The 22489-nt window shown below is 53.8% G+C and overlaps 1 protein-coding gene across 4 annotated transcripts in view; it reads left to right on the top strand.

Moving 5' to 3' along the window:
• The window catches only part of Hr39 (Nuclear hormone receptor FTZ-F1 beta), a 67145-nt gene that overhangs the window by 23889 nt on the left and 20767 nt on the right, over nt 1–22489 (top strand). For 2 of the 4 annotated variants that reach the window (XM_037225602.1, XM_037225600.1), the window contains exon 1: nt 13187–13292. The exons of 1 other annotated variant lie outside the window; for it this stretch is intronic. The gene's annotated coding sequence lies outside the window, so the exon portion shown is untranslated. Of the gene's footprint in view, nt 1–13037; nt 13136–13186; nt 13293–22489 lie in introns of those variants that run through there. One more of the 4 variants, XM_037225601.1, reaches the window with a different exon arrangement.

Genomic DNA, 22489 nt, shown 5'->3' with positions numbered 1-22489 from the left:
GACGATTATATTCTTGTTGGCCTTGAACCCCACATGACCAATGGCGTGGCAGGATTTGAATGACGTTGCTATGGCGTCATGCAGGCTTAGATGAACCTGAAAGTCTGCACAAAATAGCCTGCACATTTTCGCTGGCGTGTGGCTAAGAAACTAGAGGGCTTTAGGCTTTAGAAGGACAGGCCTGTGAACCGCGCCGCATGATTTTCGACATTGCTATTATAACGGTAGTTCAAAACCCTATATAGCTTTGGAATTCGTCCTTTAATCGGTTGTAAATGTTTTTAAATCGGTTTGGCATAGCATAATGCCGCGTAATTATCATATATCTCGTCGCATCCGTTTCATCTTTATTCTAAAATATGCATATTTTATGTTACACACACATATATATATATATATAATATATATATATATATATATATGTATATATATATGCATATAACGGACGCCATATTCCAAACATGGTCACAAAAACGGTTTCGGCAGCCCACAGCCCTGTGATGATCACTGATACGAACATATATAAAGCGCCGAAATTTCGCCGCGCGGGTCCATTCACATAGCGACCCTACTACCCATAGCTTTCTGGGTATCATCGAGGAGTTGCCCCTCCCTGAAGACAGAGAAAACGCTTCCTTTTAAGTACAGCTTTTGGGAATAGGTGCAGCATTCAGAAGTTCCCCTTTATGGTTGTTGCTGGTTGCGCCATCGATGGCTCGCGATGTCCTGATGCGTCGTCCTCGAAAATTCGTTTCCCGGACGGCTCTCTCGAGGCTCCCCAGTGCCTCAGCACAAGGGTGGTGAATCTTAAGCACGGTTTTGTCGATCCGTAACATGTTCTCATCGCTTGTTATCTACCTACCGTAGAATTTGTATGCGCATGGTCGCCATCATCTGGGTGCCACGCGGGATGTCTGTTGGAAAATATGCCGACTTATATGACCTGTGCCGCCGGCTCGCGCCATCTGCTGAGTGTTCACATCGGCACTGCATCTCAGTCGTGGTTCGTCGGAGCAGGGCGTCTCGACTGCGCGGACACACACATGTCCTTTTTGCGCCGGCTGTGTTTGCAGGAGTCGGCCGTCCTTGGTCACGGCTTGCGCCGATAGCGGGCCCGATAGCTTGACGGACGTAAGGGCCAGAACGTATCGCCATTTTTGCCGCGGCCGACCTTGTGGCTGCGGCCAGTCCCGTTCGGGAGGCGATCTCGGGAGCACGCCGAGTTTTGCGCACGTTGGTGAGAAATATCAGTCGGTTTTGCGAGCGTACGCGGCATGGATGGTGCAAATGTGTTGCTGGTGACGGCTTGGCGTGCTGCTGATATGCCGGTGTCGGTTGCAGCATTTAAAACTGATAGGGAACGGTGTCCTAATATAGCGCTATCTGGGACAGCAATTGTGCTAATGTGGTGCAGCTGTTGATAGCGACCAGAAGCGTGGCGAATTGTGGTCGCAAGGGTCAATTTTCCCGCCTTGGAAAAATGCGCGTTGAAGAAATATTGCGGTTCTTCTGCGGGTGCCCACTGATGACGCTTCATCCCTTCTTATGCGCGTGTCTGTTCGGCCTCGTCTGATTTTGTGGCCCATCAGATTGTTCCAGCTGGATTGCTGAGGTGGCGTGACATATCCTGACTATCAGTCTCGCGCACAGTCGCATAATTCGTGTCACCCCGTATTGTTCGCGGTTCCAGGCATTATTTGTTGGCTTCATGTCACGACATATGGCGGCTTTGCAGAGGCCTGGGTTGGGGATTTCCTCCTGCCGACAAAGTCCGAATATAAGCAAGAAAGGCCTTAAGCGCCTGGTGTTTCGACATCATGAGTTTGGAGTTACGCTGGCAATAATCGACCCTCAAAACACCAGGAGGTTCTGGATGAAGTTGTTGAGGCAATATCGGCACTATTGCCAGGACTTGACGTTTCAAGCTGCGCCAAGGTCACGGGTATATGATAGAAGATCCTCGAATAGTCACTGATGCAAGAAACTTATCGCCAAAGCAGCAGTTGCTATCAAGCATGTATAGATCGTCGGTGTCAGTTTTTCGATACACTTAGTGCCATTAGCAGGGCAGGACATGACAGACGTGCCTAGCTATATGGCGGTTAGGAAACAGGACTACATTGAAACAGCGACACTAGGCCACCTTGCGGACGTGTGGCGGGCATCATCAGACTTGTGGCTGGCAAACCATAATACCATGCTCGGTAATTGTGCTCACGGACGCCTGATCTGAACGGCTCGATGACGGTATTCTTTCTGGTCTTGAACGCCACATGGCCAGTGGCGTGGCTGGGTTTGAATGGCGTTGCTTTGGCGTCTTGCATGCCTGAATGGCTTTGAAATAGTCTGCACGACATAGTCTGCACATCTTCGCGGGCGTGTTGCTCAGACGCTAGAGAGTTTGACGTGTTAAGAAGGGTAGGGCTGAATGAGCTGAACTGCACCAAATGATTCTCAGAATAGCTATTTTATTTCAAAATCCCTTTCAGATGTATAGCACTCCCTTCAAGCACTGCATCATATATGAAAAAGCCAGTTCTTGAAGTGTTCAACATCCCGTGAAAAACACCTTCGGGGGATTTTAACCTGTCGGGCCCCCAGCTTGCCCAACATTAACCATTTATGTGGAATGATGCAAGTTAAACACGTGTGGTTTTGAAATGTTACATGCGGATATCAACCGCTGCTTTGAAGCCCCGCTTATCTCAGCGATCTTCCCAGACGCTGCCAAGGGGTCGAAAGGTGGGTAAAGGAAGTGGCAGGGGGCATCAAACGGAAAGGGGGGGGACGCCCTGGACGTCATGTCCTTATTCTGACCAAAGCCTGATCCTCAACCCCTCTGCCGATAATGAACACAAGAAACGAGTTTTATGATTGGTTTCGACCGAATAGTGATCACTGATACCGGCTGTCAGTGATGTTTGAGGTTTGTTATTTGTTGCGTGTTACCGTGCATTCCATATATATTATTGCAACTCAATTTACATATACTGTTACTGTACTTTACTGTTACTATACTGTACTGTATACTGTACAGCAGCATCAACAATTTTGTGACTATCATAGATGGTGAAGATGGTGAGTAGACGAAGATCATGGTCATGGTGATTTCCATGAAGATGATGCGCTTTAATGACTGCTGACATAATGCACACAGTGGTGGGGTGACGCCGTCTATCGTGTGTATTTAACACCACGGCGAACGCAAATGGCTCAAATCGCAACAAGTTAAGGAATGTTAGTCGAAACTAGACCCCAATCCCGAACACCGGGCACCGCGGCAAGACGATACCGACTAATTCAGGCGGAGAGGACGGATGGAGAATTGCTGCGAGCATAGCAGATAAACGCATAGGTTGGTCATTAATCGACCGAGAAGCGGCCACTGGCACCTGTTCCGAAACTTTGAATCCCATACATTTTGACCAAAACCGAGAGAGATCAGGTCACGAAAACCGTGTGGACAAATAGTTCAGCCACGTGTTTTGATACAAAGCGCGCAAACGTAACATTGGTGGATCAGGGAGGAAACTGCAGCAAGGACGTTGGGGGTTGGACGACTCAAATTCCAATCCGGACGATTTCGAACGGATGATCTCGGTGAAAATGTTGCTCTGTGACATTCCAGCAGAGTTCACATGTTGCAGACAGCAACATGTTACAGATGTGATGCCAGGTATGGGCGAAGAACGGTTTTTATGTTTTCTACGCATTTCAACGCAGTTCCAGGCAAGAGTGTTCCCCGCACACTTCGCATATCCTACATTAGCATTTGACCTGTGTGTTTCCAGAGGTGGATAGAAGTGAGTCGTTCCACGCTAATCGATAAGCTTGTCCCTCTCCCCTCCAGTTTCGGTGAAGTTTGACAGTTGACAGTTGAAACGAAAGGACAGTTGAAGTTGACAAGGGCGTAGAGGGTCCGATTGTGGCCCCCATTTTATGTTCGCGTCCTGTCTTTGAATGTGCAAGGGCTGTATGGTGTGACATTGGTGGGACTTTTTGACTCAATGAAGTCAAACTTGAAAATTGTTGGCTTCAGAGTTAGGTGCTGGTAAGTTTTCTAGTTTTCACCCGACGTGCAGCAATATACAGAAGGTGTAGCAATAACCGCCCGCCACAGAGATGGCGCCAGTCTCAGCGCAGGGCGGTTTGAGAACCACCGCCCCATGACCCGGGCCTGTTTCACAAAGACAAGGGTACGGTTGTGCGGTGCACACACGTGAGTTGTATTCTTGTAGGCGTAGTCGTCCAGTAGTCTCGCTGCTCTGGCATGTTATCGGCTCTTAAGCTGCGAACAGATGGAATAAATGGCTCGAAACGAACGATGTTTACGCCCACCCGCATACGCGACGCGGCTTGAGGTGCCGTTATTCACGGCATCGTTTTGTGAAGCGGGCCCACCGCCCGGAAACTGGAGAGCCTGGTCAGACCTTGCTCCTCACTGGTCCCACTGTCGGGCGCTGGACATCCCACGTATTGCTGGGGCTGCGATGGTTTGCAACAACATGAAGTTTATATAAGTATGTGGTTCAGCGTCATGGTATAGTTGGCATTTTGTGCTGCGTTGTGACATGCCGTCAAATGCGCAGACCTGGGTGTGTCATGTGTGTGAGCGCACGCGTGGTGTGGCCAACAAATTTACATTAAACATTTGTCTCAGCCAAATCATTGCATTTAGAACTAGACAAAAAATGTGTTGGATCGGTCACGAGATGAAGTGACGAGGACCACACCGCGGCACAGGGAGGCGTAACGATGTGGGTACAAGCCCGCTGTCAGCTGTTTGTGCGCTACTTCTTATAGGTTTAGGCGGGACATGCACGCTTGCTGATGAAAATAATTATGAACGTCAACGTAGCGAAGTCGGTCGTTGTTCATTCATCGACGTACGATATTAGCGTAATGGCTTCTCGCAACCCGGTGAAAAGGGACGTCTTTGAAGGGGCCGCGGCCTCAGGGGCCTGCAGCTGAGATAATTTGCATGCTCCTTGTTGCACGTCCGATTCAGAGGGGTTACCTCCGATTTAAAGGCAAAGCTGCGGCAGGTATGAATGTAAAGTCCCGTTAAAGCGTTGTATTAAAGCGGCCGCATCAGCACAGCAAGCGGTGCACGCGCGGCATACTGAACATGCTGCACGAATGGTCAAAAGTTGTCATTCTGGTGGAGGTAGGTAATTTGGTGTGGGGAGGACCGAAATGACTTGGCATGAATTGGTCATGAACTGACTACTTTCCCACCGGACCAGCTACGCAATGTTTGTTCGTAGCGCTGGTTAATTTGTTGCTTGATGGCGGGATTACGTAAGCTGCCGCTGGCCCGGGCCCGTGAAAATGGGGTCAGCGGGGACGTAACAGCTATCTGGTCGATTTAGTGAGATTGAGAGGAAGAAACATCAGCCAGTAGTTCCGAGAAGTGACCAGTTGCCGCCGTGACTGAGCCCGCCCTGACTTCTGCACTGATGGGTTGGTGCTGTTTGTTGGCACATTCCGGCGTCACTTCGCGAAGGTTATAGGTTACGGCCCGGTGATTCATTCACGAAAGTAGCTGAGTTTATAATTAAAAACAATTATCGGACGCCAATGTACAAAATCGGTCGTTGGTTCATTCAATGACGTCCACTATTCGTGCAATGTTCTGTTGCAACTACAACGCCATTTACTAGCACCAATTCAGACTCCTGTATTGTAGTAAGACCACCGCTTCGTTCAACTTTCGCTAGTCCGAGTAGCTCAAAGGCCATGCACCCTTTGATAATATGGCATGGCTACCAGGCACTCGATTGCTTGGAACCACCAACTGGAATTGACGCCTAGTTAGGGATTGCGACCTCTTCCACATAAGTAGCACGGTTGCCGGTGAATTTTGCCACCAACTTGAGCCGTTACGGTGAGTTTTCTGCGCGGGAGGCATGGTGCTACACTGCGTGGTGTCGCCGCACGTGCCTCATATAAGTGTATTTGACGGGCAATACTGCACTGCAACACTTTCGTATAAATGTAATGCGGCCATTCAATCCTCAGCGCATGTGAACTTGTGTGCGCAATTAATTCTCAGCACGAGAACGTGTCTGTTCACACTGGACGGACTGATCCTGTGCTCAAATGTGCTCACCGCTCAACTTTTTCCACTCCATCCCCATTAATGATACATGTGAAGCTAGACCATTTGTACGAAGGCGGTCCAATCCCAGCTTTTTCCGAAGCCCAGTTTCGTTGAGCGAGCGCCGCGGCCTGCGGTGTGCCTGGTCGGCCTCGGCACGGCCGGCCGGCGGAGGTGGGGGCCGGCCCGACCGCCACGCGCTGCGCCGATCGCACACCAGCCTGACGCAGGCAGCGGCTGGCAAGCTGCTCGGCCCGCGGACAGTGGCGCCATCTGCGTCACGGGCGAGGATTTTTCTCGACTGTACGTGCGATATGAGGGCTAAGAAAAGCTCTGGGTATCTCGAGTTGTCCTGCGGTATGCAGTATGTGTTTTGCCTTATCAAATTTAGATGTCTGAGGCTTCCGGCTACTTGCGGTTTGACCTTTCTGATTTTGTACCTTACAAGGTAAGTGAAAAATCAGGCTGTAGCGAATGCCAAGTTTGTCTTTGCAACGTTTACCGTGATTATCTTCAGATATATCGGTTGGTTGGTCGATCCGATTAGAGATGTCGTGGTCATGTCCAGTTGTATCCAATCCATATGGTACTTTTCCTCTCTTACAGGGCAGCGCTATGTGAGGCCCGCGTGGGCAACAACCATGTCCAAGGAATCGAACGATATTGCTGTTTGTTGTGACCTTGATCTTGAATGACCTTACCCCGGAGTGACAAATTATTATGGCTTTCAGTATGCATTGGTTTGATTCCAAAACTACATTTTGTCATGAAAACAAGCTCCATGGCAAAACTTAACACGACTAGATTACGCCACGATCCCAGGTCTAAGTATTGGGCTTGGTTGTCGGCAGCTGGACGTTGGATACGCCACATTCGATAGCATATTCTTTCCTTAATAGTGTTATCTCCGTCAGATTCACGCGCATCGGTAATCTTCCTCCGATGAGATGGGAGTTATGTGTGTTGTCATTTGAGTTAACATTCGGCTTGAGTGTCTCCTCCCTTTTGCGTTAAGGTGATGTCATCTAGAAGTATCCACTATGGTGCCATATTGCACCATGCATTTGCGTACTATCTGACAGCTCGGCGTGCATCCAGAGGTCCGAAAATTTGTGTGTCCAAGTGCGAGATGAAATTGTAAGACACACCACACCCTTTCCGAGGAAAGGAAAATGATTTCTGAAATCGTGATAGCCATTGTTGAAGCACCAGTCCTCATTTGGCCGGTAGGTTTTCACTTCTTGATGACACCTAGCCCGACTCCAGGCTACCGCATTTTGAAGAGGAAAGGTTCTCGCTTACAGCGCGCCTCATGGTGAATTTGCTGTGGCGCTCGGTCGGGCTTGAGGGACGCCGACAAGCATCGCCAGCCGTGTACTCGCTGTCGTGTTCACTGCGCTGGGTGGTGGTACGTGGTTACGTATAGCCTTTGGATTAAGGTATCTTGCACAGTGTTTTGGTCGGATGGACAACGTTTCTGTGAAGCGGCAGGTGTCATTGGGGTTTTTAATGTTGGAAATAGCCGCCAAGTCGTATTTTTCTCCAGTAGGTCTTCGTGACTCGATCTTCGTGATCTTCGTGGACTCGGGTGGCCGCGTGTGAGCCAGGACAGCAAATAGCCTCCAAAGAGTGCCGCTTTCTCAGGTGCAATGCCGGTTTCCCATGCCGATTTATTTGTCATGCCAATGCCGATTGATGTAAAGGGAGTATGTCACCTTTTTGTGCTTTTCATATATTCTTAGATCAGACGCGTACGGTTTGATCAGCAATTCCAGTTTTCTAAACAGCCTTCTGGATGGCTCAGAATTTCGATTTGAAGTAGCTGTTCTTGCGGGAGAAATTCATTGGATCCCCCGTTCACCACCATGAAAATAATGCATTTCATTTGCCTTGCCTTTTTCCGGTTGTGTGTTCTGTAATGTTTGCAGCATACTAATTTGTCAAAGAAAATTGCGTAACAGATGTTAAAGAGTACGTGAAACACGCTGTTTAGACGAAAAGATATGTGAACATGAAGCTATTACCCTGCAAATTTCACGAAACGTTATATTTAGGCTTTGTTCCCCCTTATGGTGTTTACCACAGTGGCTGTTTTTGATGCGCACTTTGCTTTTGAGAATGCGATGACAATATGGTCCATAGAAATGCACTGCTTCAAACCTCAACAAATGTACCTCTTCGCGGCAGGTCTTTGCCACCCGCCGGGTCAACCTAGAACATTCTTTTATTCGCACCGGCAGAGGTAGCACGTTGGTTGTCATGACGACGGCGGCCGTAACTGCGGGAAGAAGCGCAGCGTTGTTGTAAAGCGTTGACAGTGCCATTTGGACTCGCGTGCAGTTAAAATTGACATCCTTATTATTTCTTGTCGGTGCTGCATTGGCACTGCTCATTATTAGATTAAGTGGTCCTGAATATATTTTTGAAATGTGCCCCAAAGGTGGGACGCTCTTCAAGGAAAGCCATGAATAATCTGTACTCCAAGTGTGTCGAGTCGAATTAGCATTTTTTCATGGTGGGCGTAGGATTATAGGGAATTTCGACTTACATCGATTGTTAGGCCCTTGATTCTACAAATTCACTTCCGTTGGCGAGATATTTTATGTGCCCCAAATTTTTGTGACAAGCATAAAAGTATCGGGTGATCCCCAAACGTTTTCACCACTGATCCGCCGCTCGTATCGCGAGCATATCGCTAGCGTCAGGAAATGGCTTCCGATAAAGGAACTCGTCAGCACTGCCAGCAAATTCCGAACACCCCGACTGCGGCCATCCTGCAAGCATGTGTTTGTTGTTAGTTTTAAAGAAGGAATGAGAAGAGATATTAATTAGGAAGAGGTTCGCACGGCAGGCGCTGCTTAGCGTGAGCTCTGATCTCATAAGTCCAGCCATCCAAATGGTTTGGATTAGGTCTTTAAAAAAGATAGATCATGCAAAAATGTCAAGTTGAATACCTAAGTGCTTAGGCAATTAAGACCATTTAGATTTTTGACAGTGACTGCATGGCCACTGCTGCTGCTGATGCTAGGCCGCTTACCGTTTGCCCAAATTTTGATTTATTTCTTTCGGCCTTATTTTCAATTTTTTGTTAAAAAAGCGGTTTTCTTAGTACATGTACGTTCAAGCTGAAACCAAGGCACATTTAAGTGTTGATGTGCAACATTTGTTTAAAACAAAAACGTTTTAAATCGACACAAATCATGGTATCATACTAGAGACTCGTGACAGCGATCTGCGAAATTCATAGGATAACGGAAGCTTCCCCAATGGAATGACAGAGATAAATTGATTTAGGGGAAAGACATGTCACATGTAAAAAGGATTAACGAGTTTGAAGAAAACGTAGCATATTTGAAGGATGCAGTAAGTTCTGTGGTCATTGTTCACTGCCAGCGGTAGCAAATCTTGTGTTTTGTAAAGGTTCACAAATTAGGGCAATGCGAAAAATAGATGGTTTTAATCTAAAGTAGCATCATTTGTAGTCAACTTAAAGTAGTGGTACATTTATGCATGTTTTGTGTTGGTAGCAATGTGATCTCACAGTGTTTTGAAGCTTGACACCTAAAGTGCAACTTTCACCGCATTTCTTTACCTGACTCGCACATTCATAGTTAATCACCTGCAGTGAAAACTAAAAAATATATCCAAAAGATTGTCTTGCCAAATCTTTAGAAATACATGGCTTTCTGGGAACAGTGCTTGTAGCGTGAGCGTTGGCGCTTGCCGTCTGATCGCACAATTCTAGGTGCATGACGGAATTTGGTGCCGAAAGTTTAGCGTGCCGCAACTCTCGGCATGGTGGGTCCTGCCATTACCTGACCTTTAGCTCGGCGGCTGCCACCGACCGCATGCCATATCTATTCAGGGCAAATAGCCAGCGTCTGGAGGGACTGAACCCACCCCGCCACGGTTGGTTGATCGGAAAGCAAGCGCTCTAATCAACTGAACCAACTGGACGAGGGCAGGTAAGCGTTGCCATTGTGTTACTTCCAGCACGTCAGGTTTATATATCAGGGTCTCACTGGTACATATTTTTTCTCAGGAAGGCTCATCTCACAGTGGCCCGAATGCAGCTGCAGTTTACACCACTGACGCCGCATAAGGTCTCACAACTGGCATCTAATCGTCCAAGTCAAAACAATTAGGATAATACACCCTAGCACGTGCTCAGATCACGATAATTTCGGACCCTACACTTCCAGGATTTCAGTACTGATTGACTTCTAGCGTGCTTTGAGTCTTCGACCACGGAGCCCAAGGCCTTTCTGGCTCACAACGAAGGCAATTTTTACGCAGTCACGTCTTTTCTATAATAAGGGGAATGCACGTTGTCATTTTCCCCGCGCACTGTGATGTCATGCGATGTCATTTGTGTTCGTTGAAGTGAAGAAGCTTGGCACCAAAGCAACGGCCTACGATCAGCGGGCTGTGGAAGCAAGTCTTTTCGTGTCGTTTTCATTTGTCTAGGATGCGCTATTAAGTGTCGCACGTACTGGTCGTTTCCGTCCCATCGATTGGTGCAATTCTTCCCCTTAAATAACTGTGTTCGCACTTGTGCAGCGCATACAGGCATCGAGACCATGAATGAAAAATAATTGTATTTAATTATCTTAGTGAGAACCGTCAAAAAGGTACTGCATTGCTGCAAACATCAAAATACATGCCGGGTTGTGTTTTGAAAAACCGAAAAGACTAGACACGCTCCTTTTAAGACAAACTGTGCGGGATCGACGTTTAAGGTCAATCTTGGATGTTATTAGGAGGTGAATTTAACGTCTGTGGACCACTAGAGTCGTGGATTCGCATTTTTTTGGCAATAACTGCGCTAAGTTCTCCGCCAAGTTATTGTTAGAAACACCATGCTGCTGCCTTGCATCATGCACCCATTCTTAAGTGTAGAGGTTCTTAGTTTGAGTGAGCCTGATACGTTGCCATCAGCACAATTTATTAACGCGTCACGTCGGATATGTAGGATTCTGGGTTCTGGTTCTGCGAGTTCCATGTATGGCTATTTGTTCCATGGCGTGCGAAACGGTGTTGGTCTGAACATGCAACGCCTGAAATTGTGAACTCGCATCCGTTGCTCGTTCGTATCGGGTCATGCGAAATAAGTTCACGTCCTTTTCCCCCGCCTACGCGGCTTGCAACAGGAGCGGAACTCTGCGGGGTCACGCCATGGAATCCGTTGTCAATATGCCGTGCGTTGGGCGGCGGTGATTGATCGCTTGCAGGGCGCCTGGCGGCTGCTCTTCATCGCAAGTGCCGTCCGTGAGGCCTGTATCAGCGTGATCGCTATTGACACCCCGCTCATGCTGGTACCCAGGCCGGCGCTGTGGGGTTGGGGGGAGGGGGGGGGGGCATGCGCCGCGTTCTGGGCAGTTGGCGAGGAGCTCGAGAAATCTAAAAAGACGACACACCGTCCGTCGCTCGGTCAGATTCGCTGCTCAGGACTCTCCGGAAAGCTGAGCGAGGCATTTGGTGTCATGACTTGACATACTATCGGGCTTAACCTAGTGTGCGTCATGGCCTGTATCCCTTTGTTTCGGGGCACGAGATGAAATAGCAAGATGCATCTCAGTCGTCCTTAGCGAACAAGAATAATCCTCGAAGGCATGAAATCGCGAAGGAGATAATCCCTCATCTGCATGGAAGCAATACGGCAATACGGTGAACACGCCCTAAAACCCCAATTATCACCACCCCCATCTGCATTACATTGTTGCTGCAACAGACTTTCAGAAATTGTTGTGGATGAGAAAGTGCACAGGGACCCACCTACTATCCGGTCGTGGGTCCCCATTTACCAGCAAAACCCTCCTCCCTGGATCAGACTGTTGGTGTGGGACTTAAAATAACTTCTGCATAGCAAGAGAGGGTTATCGACAGGCTGGAAGGCCTCCTGCGGGGAGGGGGGGGGGGGGCTTAGATACTGCGGATGGTCCTTCCCGGCCTGGGATGGGACGGAGGACCCGCCAGCGGGTCAGCAGGACGCCCGCTGGGAGCACTACCACAGTGGACACGTGTGTGGGGAGGTGCAGGAGCGGTTGCAGCAGTGAAAGTGGGCGAACCTCCTTGTTGAGATGTTGTTAGCTGCGATATAAGTCCGTTCAGCAGCTGCTTCGCCTATTGCGTATGCTGTAACATCGAACGCGCTACAGGAGTGTATACCTATGTTTTAGTCAAGCGCTTGTTGCCCCTACCCCGCTGATAAGATAGACTGCTGCCTTTCGTAACAAGTTTTAATTTGGTACGGGTTTCTCCGTACATGCCTCGCTTCAAGGTGTGCCCTCCGTTCAGTTGAAAACGAGATTGAGATTGATTGCAGAACATCGCGCACAGTTGCTGAACTGCCAGGTTGTCGGGGCGGAGGAAATCGTCTTTTTTATTGGCGTCAGATGACCAGGGCAGTTGGTGGGCCCTAGAGCCTAATCGTTATCATCGAGTCCCCCCCCCCCCCCCCTCCACACACACACATTTGGAAAACTTGAACACTCGACTTATGGCGGCGGATGAGCAGAAACGAACCGCGGACAAGCTTCTGGGTTCTGAGCGGCCCGTTACGCTTCGCCACGCCGACCCGCTGGACCGGCTCAGTCTCCTAGGCCGATAGAGTGTACTAGCGCTCGGCCCTAGATCCGAATCCCGTCGATGGACCGAGCCAGGCCGCCGGATCTCTAGCGCTGATCGGGCGGCGGCGGCGGCGGCGGCGGCGATCGGCGAACAAGGCCACCAGTTCGCTGTCTGACCGACAGATGGCGCGTCGAGCGGTGGCTCCCACAGAGGCCCTACCCGCAGCCTTGTCAAGGTCTAACACGGACCAGGTAGACGGGCTGTAAAGTTGGCGAGGCGGGGACAGTGGCGTCTTCCGGTGGCACCGAGCGGCAGCACCTTCATTCCTATCAGCACGGGCGTCTCCTCAGGTGGAGCCTAGCACCCGTTACCATCAGTCGCACCCGTTACATCTCTCCCACGCGTCTCGCGAAGAAAACGCGCAGCCCAACCTGGGACGGCCTTTGGTCATTGGTGTCTACATGGGTGAGTTTTTACGTGGGGCCGGGCGGAGCGCTGCAGTCAGTGCGACCGGTGCCGTGAGTGGAGGTCTCAAGGTGTGGCGTTGGCAGCTGGCCCGGCCGCCAGGAGCTGTCCGCAGCTTTCCGCAGCCCTCCACAGCGCCCGGCCGCCAGTGTCCCAGGTAGGAGGCGAGCGCCGGTGTCGGAGCGCGGTCACTGACGCCGGGCCAGGTCAGGCGGGCCGGCCCGTTAGGTGGCCGGGCCGGGGCGCCCACCTGTGCGCGACCTCTGGCGGTGCCGCCTGCTGCGCCGCCGCCGAGCGCGGCCACGGGGCAGAGCGCCGCACCTCGGCACGGCCGGGGTTCACCTGAGGCGGCCGCGTCTGCAGGTGGCCTTGGGTGTCGGCGTTGGCTTGTCTGGTTTTCGCAGCCCGAGTCGGCGGCTTCGGTTTGGTGAAGGAAGCATCTGCCGTCCAGGGATTGTTATGCAAAGGATTTCGGATTTTCAGAGCCGTATGCGGCACGAGTACATCATGTGGGTCCGCTGCGTGTGGCAGCATGCTAATTGTGTTGTGAAGTCGGCCTGTCGAAACCCGCATCTTTTTAAACGTTAAATGCCCTGCAAACAATGCCCGTGAAGGCCAGGGCGCGTCCGGTGTGGTGGCCCTGGCGTGCCGGCCGCTCCGCGGGCGTCTTGTGTCGGCCCGCTCTGCCGGCGTGGGCTGCTGAGCAGGGTGACGTGGCGTGCGGGCCGCGCCGCGCCGCGCCGCGCCGCGCCGGGCCAGGCAGACGGCGCGGCTGGCCGGGCCGCCGCCGCCGCCGCCGCCGCTGCCTCAGGCCGTGTCATCAACCCTGGACGGCAGCGCCGCGGGGCGGCTGGCCGCGCCGGGCCGCGGAAAATGGCCGCGCCTGGCCGGCCAGCGGCGCCCGCCGGCCGGCGCCGCCGAGCCCGACCGGTCGGCGGCCGGCCGGGCCCGGTCCGGCTCTGACGTCAGGCGGTGGGCGGCGGAGGTCAGCCGCGCTCGGCTCGCTCCGGCCACCGGCTCTGCCCCCCGCAGGTCGGCCCGGCTGCTGCCAAGTCCGGCCCGTGCCGTTCAGCTCGGTCTGGGCTCTGCCCGGCGCCGGTCCTGCCCCACGTAGGGCATACAGGCGTCCCGGCCTGTTCCCCGTACCCTGGTGACCTTCCCATGGTCTGCTCAATGTCGCCCGTCCTGTCAGAGCCACGCGTGCCGGGATGCACCGGAGACCGGACGGCTGTGGATCGCATGAAGTACATTATTTGAATTAAGCACCGGAGAAACGTTGGCGTTCTGTACGGACTTGAAGCAGTTCACCATGCGTTGCTGGGATCATAACTGCTATACGTGGACCTTTTCACTGGGAATGAGAGAAGTGCAATTATAAAATAATCTAGCATCGGCGTAATTAGACCGCTTTTGGGGCTACTCTCTGGTTCAAGCCGTAAGCGTGGAATCCGCGCTTTGGAACTTCGAATTCCGTTATTTACTGACGTTTCTAAGGTGCTAAGTTGGGTGTAATTTTAGAGCCTCGAATGAGTGAAACTCATCCACAAAACTGTAAATTTGTGAATGTGTTCCTGATACCACCAGACCAGCATGATGTTGATTCGCAGTAAATGTTGATCGATACCTTAATGGAAATGTAAAGCTACGCGCTTGCTTTTTTCATTACAGGCTTCCGCTGTCCGTTGCTGTCCACGTTCAGGTGTTATTGTATACTGCCGGCCCAACTTGGTTAAGCCGTGAAGCTGTCTGAGAGATTATGCCTTGTTTTAAATCGTACAGAGCCTGGACGTCACGTACACGTCTGCCAGATAGTCTGGGTCTACCCTAGAATGCCTGCGCACCGCAACGTAAAAATCACAGCGGGCGTTGATGTGCTGGCCGTGAGGTTCATGTTGAAGTGAAAACTACCGGGTCTATAAAAACCCGAACCTGTTTGAGGATTGTTCGTTATTTTCCTTATGCCAGTCTCAGTCTATTCTCAGGTTGAGCTTCACAGTGCTGGACACGGACCGTTAAATTTTTGCATATGTCTGGCCAAATTTGCCTTTGTCCGCGCCCATTTTTTTTCGGACCAGTCATCACAAAGCAATGATGGCATCCTTTCCGTCCAGCGTTCGGAAGATTTGCAGTATTGTGCTCCACGTGTGAACTCAACGTCTCAGCTTTTTTAGCCTGGACAACGATATTGCAGTCAGGCGACGGTGGTCTCCAGAGGCCTGCCTTTTTATAGAGTTTCTCGTCCTTCGTGACAGCTATCTTCATTTCAAACATGTTTTGTGGTTGGTTTTAGTAACGTTTGCCGTACGTATCCCGTAAGGTAAAAGTGTACCCCGCTGCCTTCCCGTAGGCTGTAGTGTATGGCATCCACTCCGCGGTAAAGGAAAGGCCTCCAGCTCGTGTTTCAGCCGGGTCCTGGTCTTTTGACCGGTGTGGGGCGCTGTCCTGCCGTGCTGAAACGATGGCTCGATTTCCAGAGCATCTCAGAATATGTTGAGCGCCGCGGGGTGCCGGGAAGAGTTTGACTCGCGCCATGTGCGCATCACCAAAAATAGTCTTTTGGGAACAGCTGGCGTGTTCGACGGCCATGAAGACTCAAGCTCATGTGGCAGGGAAGTTCCTTGATATATGAATGATCCGCAGTTCTGTTCGGATTGGAAACAAGCAAAAAAGCTGTTTGAATGAAGCGCTCTGTTTTCGGGACAGCCGATGCATCCAAAAGGCCTGGCTGGTACAGCGCAGTTAAAAGTTGTCAGGTTTTCCGCGGTGGGAGCCGAGGCCAGTGGAAATTTGGCGAAAAAATCAAATCCTAGACGTGTGGTCCTTGGGGTTTGAGACTTTGGACCGCTCGGCCACTTCGGCAATCCCCGGCGGATGTACTGCGCGGTTGAAAACCACAATGCACAACACGGTCACGGTGTGAGAGGGAAGGGAATTTATGAATTCTAAGTGCATGATGGGCCGGAACAAGCGGAGACTTTCCGAGGATTAAGTGATGAATTGCATGGCATGGGGAAAACGAGTGGGCTAGGCTTCACGTCATTAAGGTATTTGCCCCATGTCTTCTCTTTCCTGGCTTTTACGGTCGGCAATGGCCCCTGACGGCGCCTGGGCCAACCTGATCTACTGTGCAGCCACAAGGTGTCGCCACTGATGCCAGGTTATCGATCTTCATTTTGCAGACTTACCGGTTTTCCGCCATGCATGTTATGTGCGACAAATGCATCCAATAGGTGGCCTTGACAGGTCAGAGATGCCGCCCACCGGCTCACCCGAGGCCGTTCTGACATTTGGTCGGCGGCCGCAGACTGGCGCAATGACACGCACAAACAAACGGCTCTCATCATCGGCGGCCAAACGGACGCAGGACGCACATTGCGGCGCAGTGCCCCAAAGGATGCGCTAAACATCTTCAAATGGTGTAAGGCCGCTTGACCTCGGGTGCGGCGCACCGCGGGCTGGCTCTGTCCAACTGCGGCTTTTTAGTCAAGAGTTTGTTAGCGAACCGCTGTTTAGTGTGCCCTTCCAGCTTGACGGACTTCAGCACATGTTACGACGCGTGAAATTGCGCGGCGCACCGAATATTGGTCTTTATTTTGCTGCGCTTTTTGACTGGTCGGATTCGCCCTGTTGAGCGATTTCCAAGATGATTTCCAATAAGCGCTGTTCAGTAAAATGATGCCGCATCAAGCGCATCAGTCATGAAGTCATGAACAAAATTAGCTCGCGGAGGGATCCTCCGATTTATGGGGCTATGTTTGTCGGAAAGTAAGTCCGAAATTGAATGTTTCTAACCGTTGTGGAGCAGTGGATATGAGGAGGCAAGTGAACGCTTTAGATAAATCCTTCAGATGCATGAAAATGTGTAGAATAGTAAGGCGCCTCATGGGCCGTGGGACGAACGAGGGGAAAACAGAGACGCGAACGGTGTCAGTTATAGGTAACACATACTTGTCCGGGTTTGACGACTGCAGTGGGGGGTTCGCCTATCACCAGTGTTTAGTGGGCGGAGGTTTGCCGATGCATTGTCTGGGAGAGGCCGGGTATTGGCCTGGCCTGGCAATTGCAGGAGATGAAATCAACGAAATCGTGACAAATCGCGGTTTTGTGACGGCTGGTGAGGTATTATGGAAGCACAAATATTTTGCGTCGGCGTTGGTCACAATTGACTGGACTAGACATTCCTTGAATTTGTCATGATCCACTCCTCGGCTTCGGGGGTAGTGTGAAGCGTTCGAGGCCGGTTTCAGAAAACGTGATATCGGCGCACCGGCTGATTCTGGTGCCCCTATAAGTCGGGCATTGCTGAGATGGCTTAGTGTGTTGTAAATGATCCGTTCGTCTGCGGCGTCCAGATCTTTTCACATCTGTATTTGTCCTGGATTCCAAGACCTGACAGCAATCCATGAAAAACGCACCACAACGGCGGATGCACGGCTTGCGCTCGAGATGACGTGACTGGCCGCACACACCGGTCCCAGTGTGCCAACACCGTTCTCTCCTCCGTCAGAACGTGTTGAGCCTCGTGCCGCTGGGACACCTGGGTCGACGAGATCGGGGAGTGATCTCGCTCCGTGTCGAGCATGTTTTTACAGTTCGGAAATGTGACGTTCCAATGCCAATCGCTGGAATATATTTTACCCCAACTGCAATGTTGCGGGAAAATCGCGCCTGATCAAGTAGCTTGTACGCGATGTCCGAAAAATTACACAGCGGTGCTTTGAGATAATTGCGCTTCTTGCTGCAGAAAATGCGCGCCAAGCTGAGATTACTGCTTGCAAAGGTATTAGCTATCAGAAAACGTGACGAACGGGCTGGGCCCGGCCGTTCAAGTTTGGTTTTTCAGTGTTCAAGTAAGACTCGCTCGGCTTGCGGCCTCACTTGTAAAAATAGTCAACAGAATGCCCGGTGTTGCGTGCTCAGCAAGCCGCCTTCGCCAGCCTGTCATGGATTGGAGAGAAAGGTTGCGCGTATTTTGGCGAAATCCAGACGCTCAATTTTTAGAAGGGCGGCACGCACTTGATGGTAAGCCGCCTGTACTGTGCGGCGGCGTCTCGATAACGAGCTGTCTGCATTGTTCACTAAGAATGGTGGTAAAATGCACGCAAAGAAGTCAGCGATTTTGAAAACGTCAAATTTGTTCTGAAGGTGCGAAATATTTATGTGAAGGCTATTGGGTCAATGCCCGTGACTTTTGTGAAAGACATTGGTCAGGCGGCATCAGGATGACCCTGTTGAACTCCTGTCAGTGCAGTCCGTGATACCGCTGTATGACGAACCAAAACAAATGGATTGTGCCATTGTTCATTCAAGGTCAAAGTTACCCAGGGACAACCATATGGTGTAACGCTCGTTCAAGGTTACGGCAGGTCAAGTCATGGCATCGTTCAGGAAGTTTTGAAGAGTGTTAGCGAACGAATTTTGTAACTTGCAGGGGACCACGGAATGGTCCTACGCGAAGCTTCAATTCTAAGTTATTGATGGTGAAGGACCCTTAGGTGACGTCACTCCACCCCCCCCCCCCCCCTCCCCCCGCTCGTCGGTAAATGGTGACATGCCTTGACCGGAATGCGATTTAACCCCGGAGATCTGGTAAATTACGCAGAGGCGAGAAAAAGTAATTTGACCCCGTTCGACCAGATTTGACATGTCGACTCCGGAATACTGTTAAACAAGTGCGTGAGAGTTGTAGAGAGCACATGTGGCGTCCTTTAATTCAAGCTGAAGACAGCAAGGGTGGGATCTGTCCAAAATCCACCGTGAAAGTGCCAAAATCGACCGCGAAAGTATCCTACTGCAAGGTGCTCTCGATGTAGTTTGACTTAAACTTGCACTGAAATATGCGTAAACACAACCTCAGGGCATTAATGCAACCCCTACCGACCACGTTGTTTTGTTAGTGAGCCGTGATGTTTAATCCATGCCGGTTTACTAGCCCAGTGTGCGGCTGGAAGGCACACCTCTCACCGCCTGCTTTCGAGCCGGCCGGCGGGATCGGCTGGCCCGCTGTGCGCCGCTGCGGCGACCGAATCGTGTGGTCGTCGGGCGACTGGCCGCGGACCGCTACCTTGAAGCCCACCGTGTACCGGCTCGCGGCACGGCATGGCACGGTCTTCCGAGGGCCGGCCGGAGGACGCTGACTCGTGGCTGTCCACGGACACGGCATCAGCCCGTTACCTGCACTAATCAGCAGATCTCAATGGAAGTCAGAGATTTTAGGCGAAGGCCTTTGCAGTAAGCAGATGTCAAACCGGATTTCATACGCTCGGAGCTCGAGCACATCCTCATGACGCAACTCAAGGTGCTGCTCGAGAGGTATGTGTTGTGTAAGAGCGGGCTTTGTTGCCAACCACACTGGATTTCTTCGAGAACACTAAGTACCAAAATCAGCGCGGCTCGAAATGCAACGGCAATTTTTGTATTGTAAAGCAGAAAGACCTGTTTGGAGCCTATTACACCGTTTTCAGAACTCCATTCAACAGGCGTTGGGTGGCCCGCAAAACTCGCTCGTCACGCCGCGGTCCTTTCGTTCCAGTGCAGGCAACTGGCATGCGGCTTCCTCACTCCCCGTACCAAACGGTCTGCGCTGCTTTTCGTACCACTCCGTGAAGCGGACGTAAACACTGCCTGTCCCGGTTTGCGTCTGTGTTGATCCGTTACATCCGTTCGTTGGCGTCTGAAGGCGCCGCCATGAATCCGGCGTCTCTGCTCCTCCTTCCGCGCGGCTAGCTCCGTCCGCGGTGTCCCAGCAGCGTCGGCCGGCGTTCAGCGGCGCCGGCGGCGGCGGTCGGAGAGCTGAGCGGCGGCGGCGGCGGCGCTGTGGTCGGCGCGGCGCCGCTGCTGGTGGCCGGCCGGCCGGCCCTTCGTCGGCCGAGTAACGGGCCGGGCCCCGCCGACCCTCGCCCCTCCTTCCGCCGGCGCCAGGGCAGATGGGCGGCAGCCGCGCCCAAGGCCGTCCCCGCCGCCCAATCAATGCCCTTTGTTCGGCGCGAGGTGCGACTGAACGTCCGCCGCCTGCGCACGTGCCAGACGGGGTGCGGCACACTCTGAGGGTCTTTGAACGGCGCCCGTCCGCTACTGGCTTCGCCCCGATCGGGTCTCAAAGGACGCCCTTGGAGGAGTCCGGACGGCGCGGTGTGTACGGGCGCGGGCGGGCAGAGCCCGACCCCGACCCCCGTCGCCATCACCTGTCGGGCGGCGGGCCGACGGCTGCCGGCCGTCGTGCCGTGGCCGGTGCGGTGTGTGGCCGCGCCGGGGCCGGGCCGCCGCCGGCGCGGTGTGCGGCCGGCGCCGCGGCCTCCGGCCGGAGTCGGTCTTCGGTGGGGTTTCTGTGGCGGCCGACGCCGTGTCGAGCGTGGGGTGAGATCACCACGGCGGTGGGCCGGAGGGGACCCACGCCGTCGCGGGCGTCACAGGTCGGGGAGACCTTAAGCCAGGCGGTTGGGGATCCCGAATAACTTTGTGGTCGTTGGGATCGCTGGCTCGCTGTCTGGCGGCTGCGGAACGCTGAAGACTGAAGGCGCCCGCCTGGTGCCGCCGCTGAAATGACGTCCGGGGCCGGGCACGGGCGGGCCCCGTGCGCGGCAGCCGGGCTGACAGGGCTGGGCTGGCCGGACGTGCCGCGACCAGCCGGCGGCTCGCGCTCCGGCTGCGCTCATGGCTGGCGCCGGGGACGCCGGGCCGCTCCAGCTGCAATGGCGGCGCGCTGCTGAGCGTTGAAGCGCCGCGGTGAGCAGCAGCTTTGGACGAGCGTCCATTGGCGGCGAGGAGAAGCACACTGTCTTCAGGCAGCCATGCGCGAGGCATAGCCAGGCGACCTTGTAGCGCGGTTCCCGGAAGGTCCCGTGCTCGGGTGGGCAGCAGCAGACAGCAGATGTGGCTGTCACGTTCCTTCAGCTCCGGACCGCGCCGTGCGGCCGCCGGAGCCGCGCGCGCCGCGCCAGCAGCGGCGGCCCTCCTCCCGACTCCGCGCCGCCGGCCACGCAAACTGGTTGCCGACTCCCCTGGAATGCCGCGCGGAGGCCGCACGGCGGCCGCCGGCCGCCGGCCGCAGCGGCCGGGGTGCGTGTGAGCGGCCGTGGTCCGAGGTGCGCCCCACCCCGCCCCCCCCACTCCGCTGCTGACTCACGTCGCCGGCGCGCAGGCAAAGGTCGCCGAAGGGGGAGGGGTCCGAAAGCGACGATAGTGCGGCGGACGGCGCGACCGAGCCGACACGGCCGCGTCCTGAGTCAGTCGGCAGCGGGATGAATCAGGGGACGGGTTGTGGCGGCGGCTGCCGCCGCCGACTGGCCATGACTCAGCCAGGCCGCGGCCGCCGCCGTCAGCGGGAGCAACAGTCGGCGCCGCCCCGTGGGAGGCTGCCGCCCGAACCGCGGCCCTGGCCGCCCGCCCGCCGACTGCGACACTTTCCAATACCACGGCCGTCACGGTCGGCGCGGCTCGGACGCCGGCGGCGCCGGGCCGACGCCCCTGGCGGACGGCGCCACCCGCGGCCGCGCTGGCTCGCCGGCGCTCGTCCAAACCGTGCGCGAATGTCGGCGAACGGGTCCGGACCGGGTCATGTGCTCCTTACAACTGGCTCTGCCGCGGCAGGATCTGGCGACGGGTCGTGCGGTTCGGCCATTCTCGCAGCGGTGTTCTGTCACCGGAGCTCGCCGCTACAGTTATGTTTTGGTGTCACTGTCGTTGAAGTCAGAATATGGACTTCGTCACGGCTGTCATAAGACGCGACCTGAGCGGTCTTCGGCGTATGCGCCGAGTTGCTGGCAGTGACAAAGTGCTGCTGTGCCACGAAGTTTTGATCACGCTGTGTGCCTTTGGTGGTCGGCGCTAGGAAGCTGGCAGCTTTTTGGATCCGTCGACTCCAGGCTGTGACGCGTCCCACTGAGTCGCTTCGATACGCCACCGTGCCCCGTGGCGTTCCCGCGTGCCGACTCGGGCCGCGGCGTCTGCTGCCCGTCGGGCCTGTGGGCGGGGGCAGGGGGACGCCGCCGCCCGGCTGACTCAGGGCCGTCCCCGGATCGATTCTCGCCTGTGCGAGTGAGTGAGGGGGAGTGAGTCAGGCGGGTCGCTGTCCACCCCTGAGCGGGGCGGGGAGGGCGACTGATTCACCCCGCCACCCCCGGCTATCGATCGACCTGCCCCTGCCGCCATCCGACCACAATGTCACCGGTCTGGCCTTTGGGTGTCCGAGCCACGTGCGGCGCAGTCGCCCCGCACTCGTCGCTGACGTGCTGGGCCGTGGCACGTGCGGTCACGCCCCCTCCCCCTCGTGCGTTGCCCCGCGCTCTCCGGTCCGCGGCCTTCCAAAGCCTGGACCGTCACGGCCTGGACCGTCACGGCCTGGACCGCCTCGGC

The sequence above is a fragment of the Pollicipes pollicipes genome, unplaced genomic scaffold (genome assembly GCF_011947565.3).
Source record: "Pollicipes pollicipes isolate AB1234 unplaced genomic scaffold, Ppol_2.1 Scaffold_5724;HRSCAF=6776_pilon_pilon_pilon, whole genome shotgun sequence".
Lineage (NCBI taxonomy): Eukaryota > Metazoa > Arthropoda > Thecostraca > Pollicipedomorpha > Pollicipedidae > Pollicipes > Pollicipes pollicipes.
This window is presented reverse-complemented; position numbering and strand designations above follow the sequence as displayed.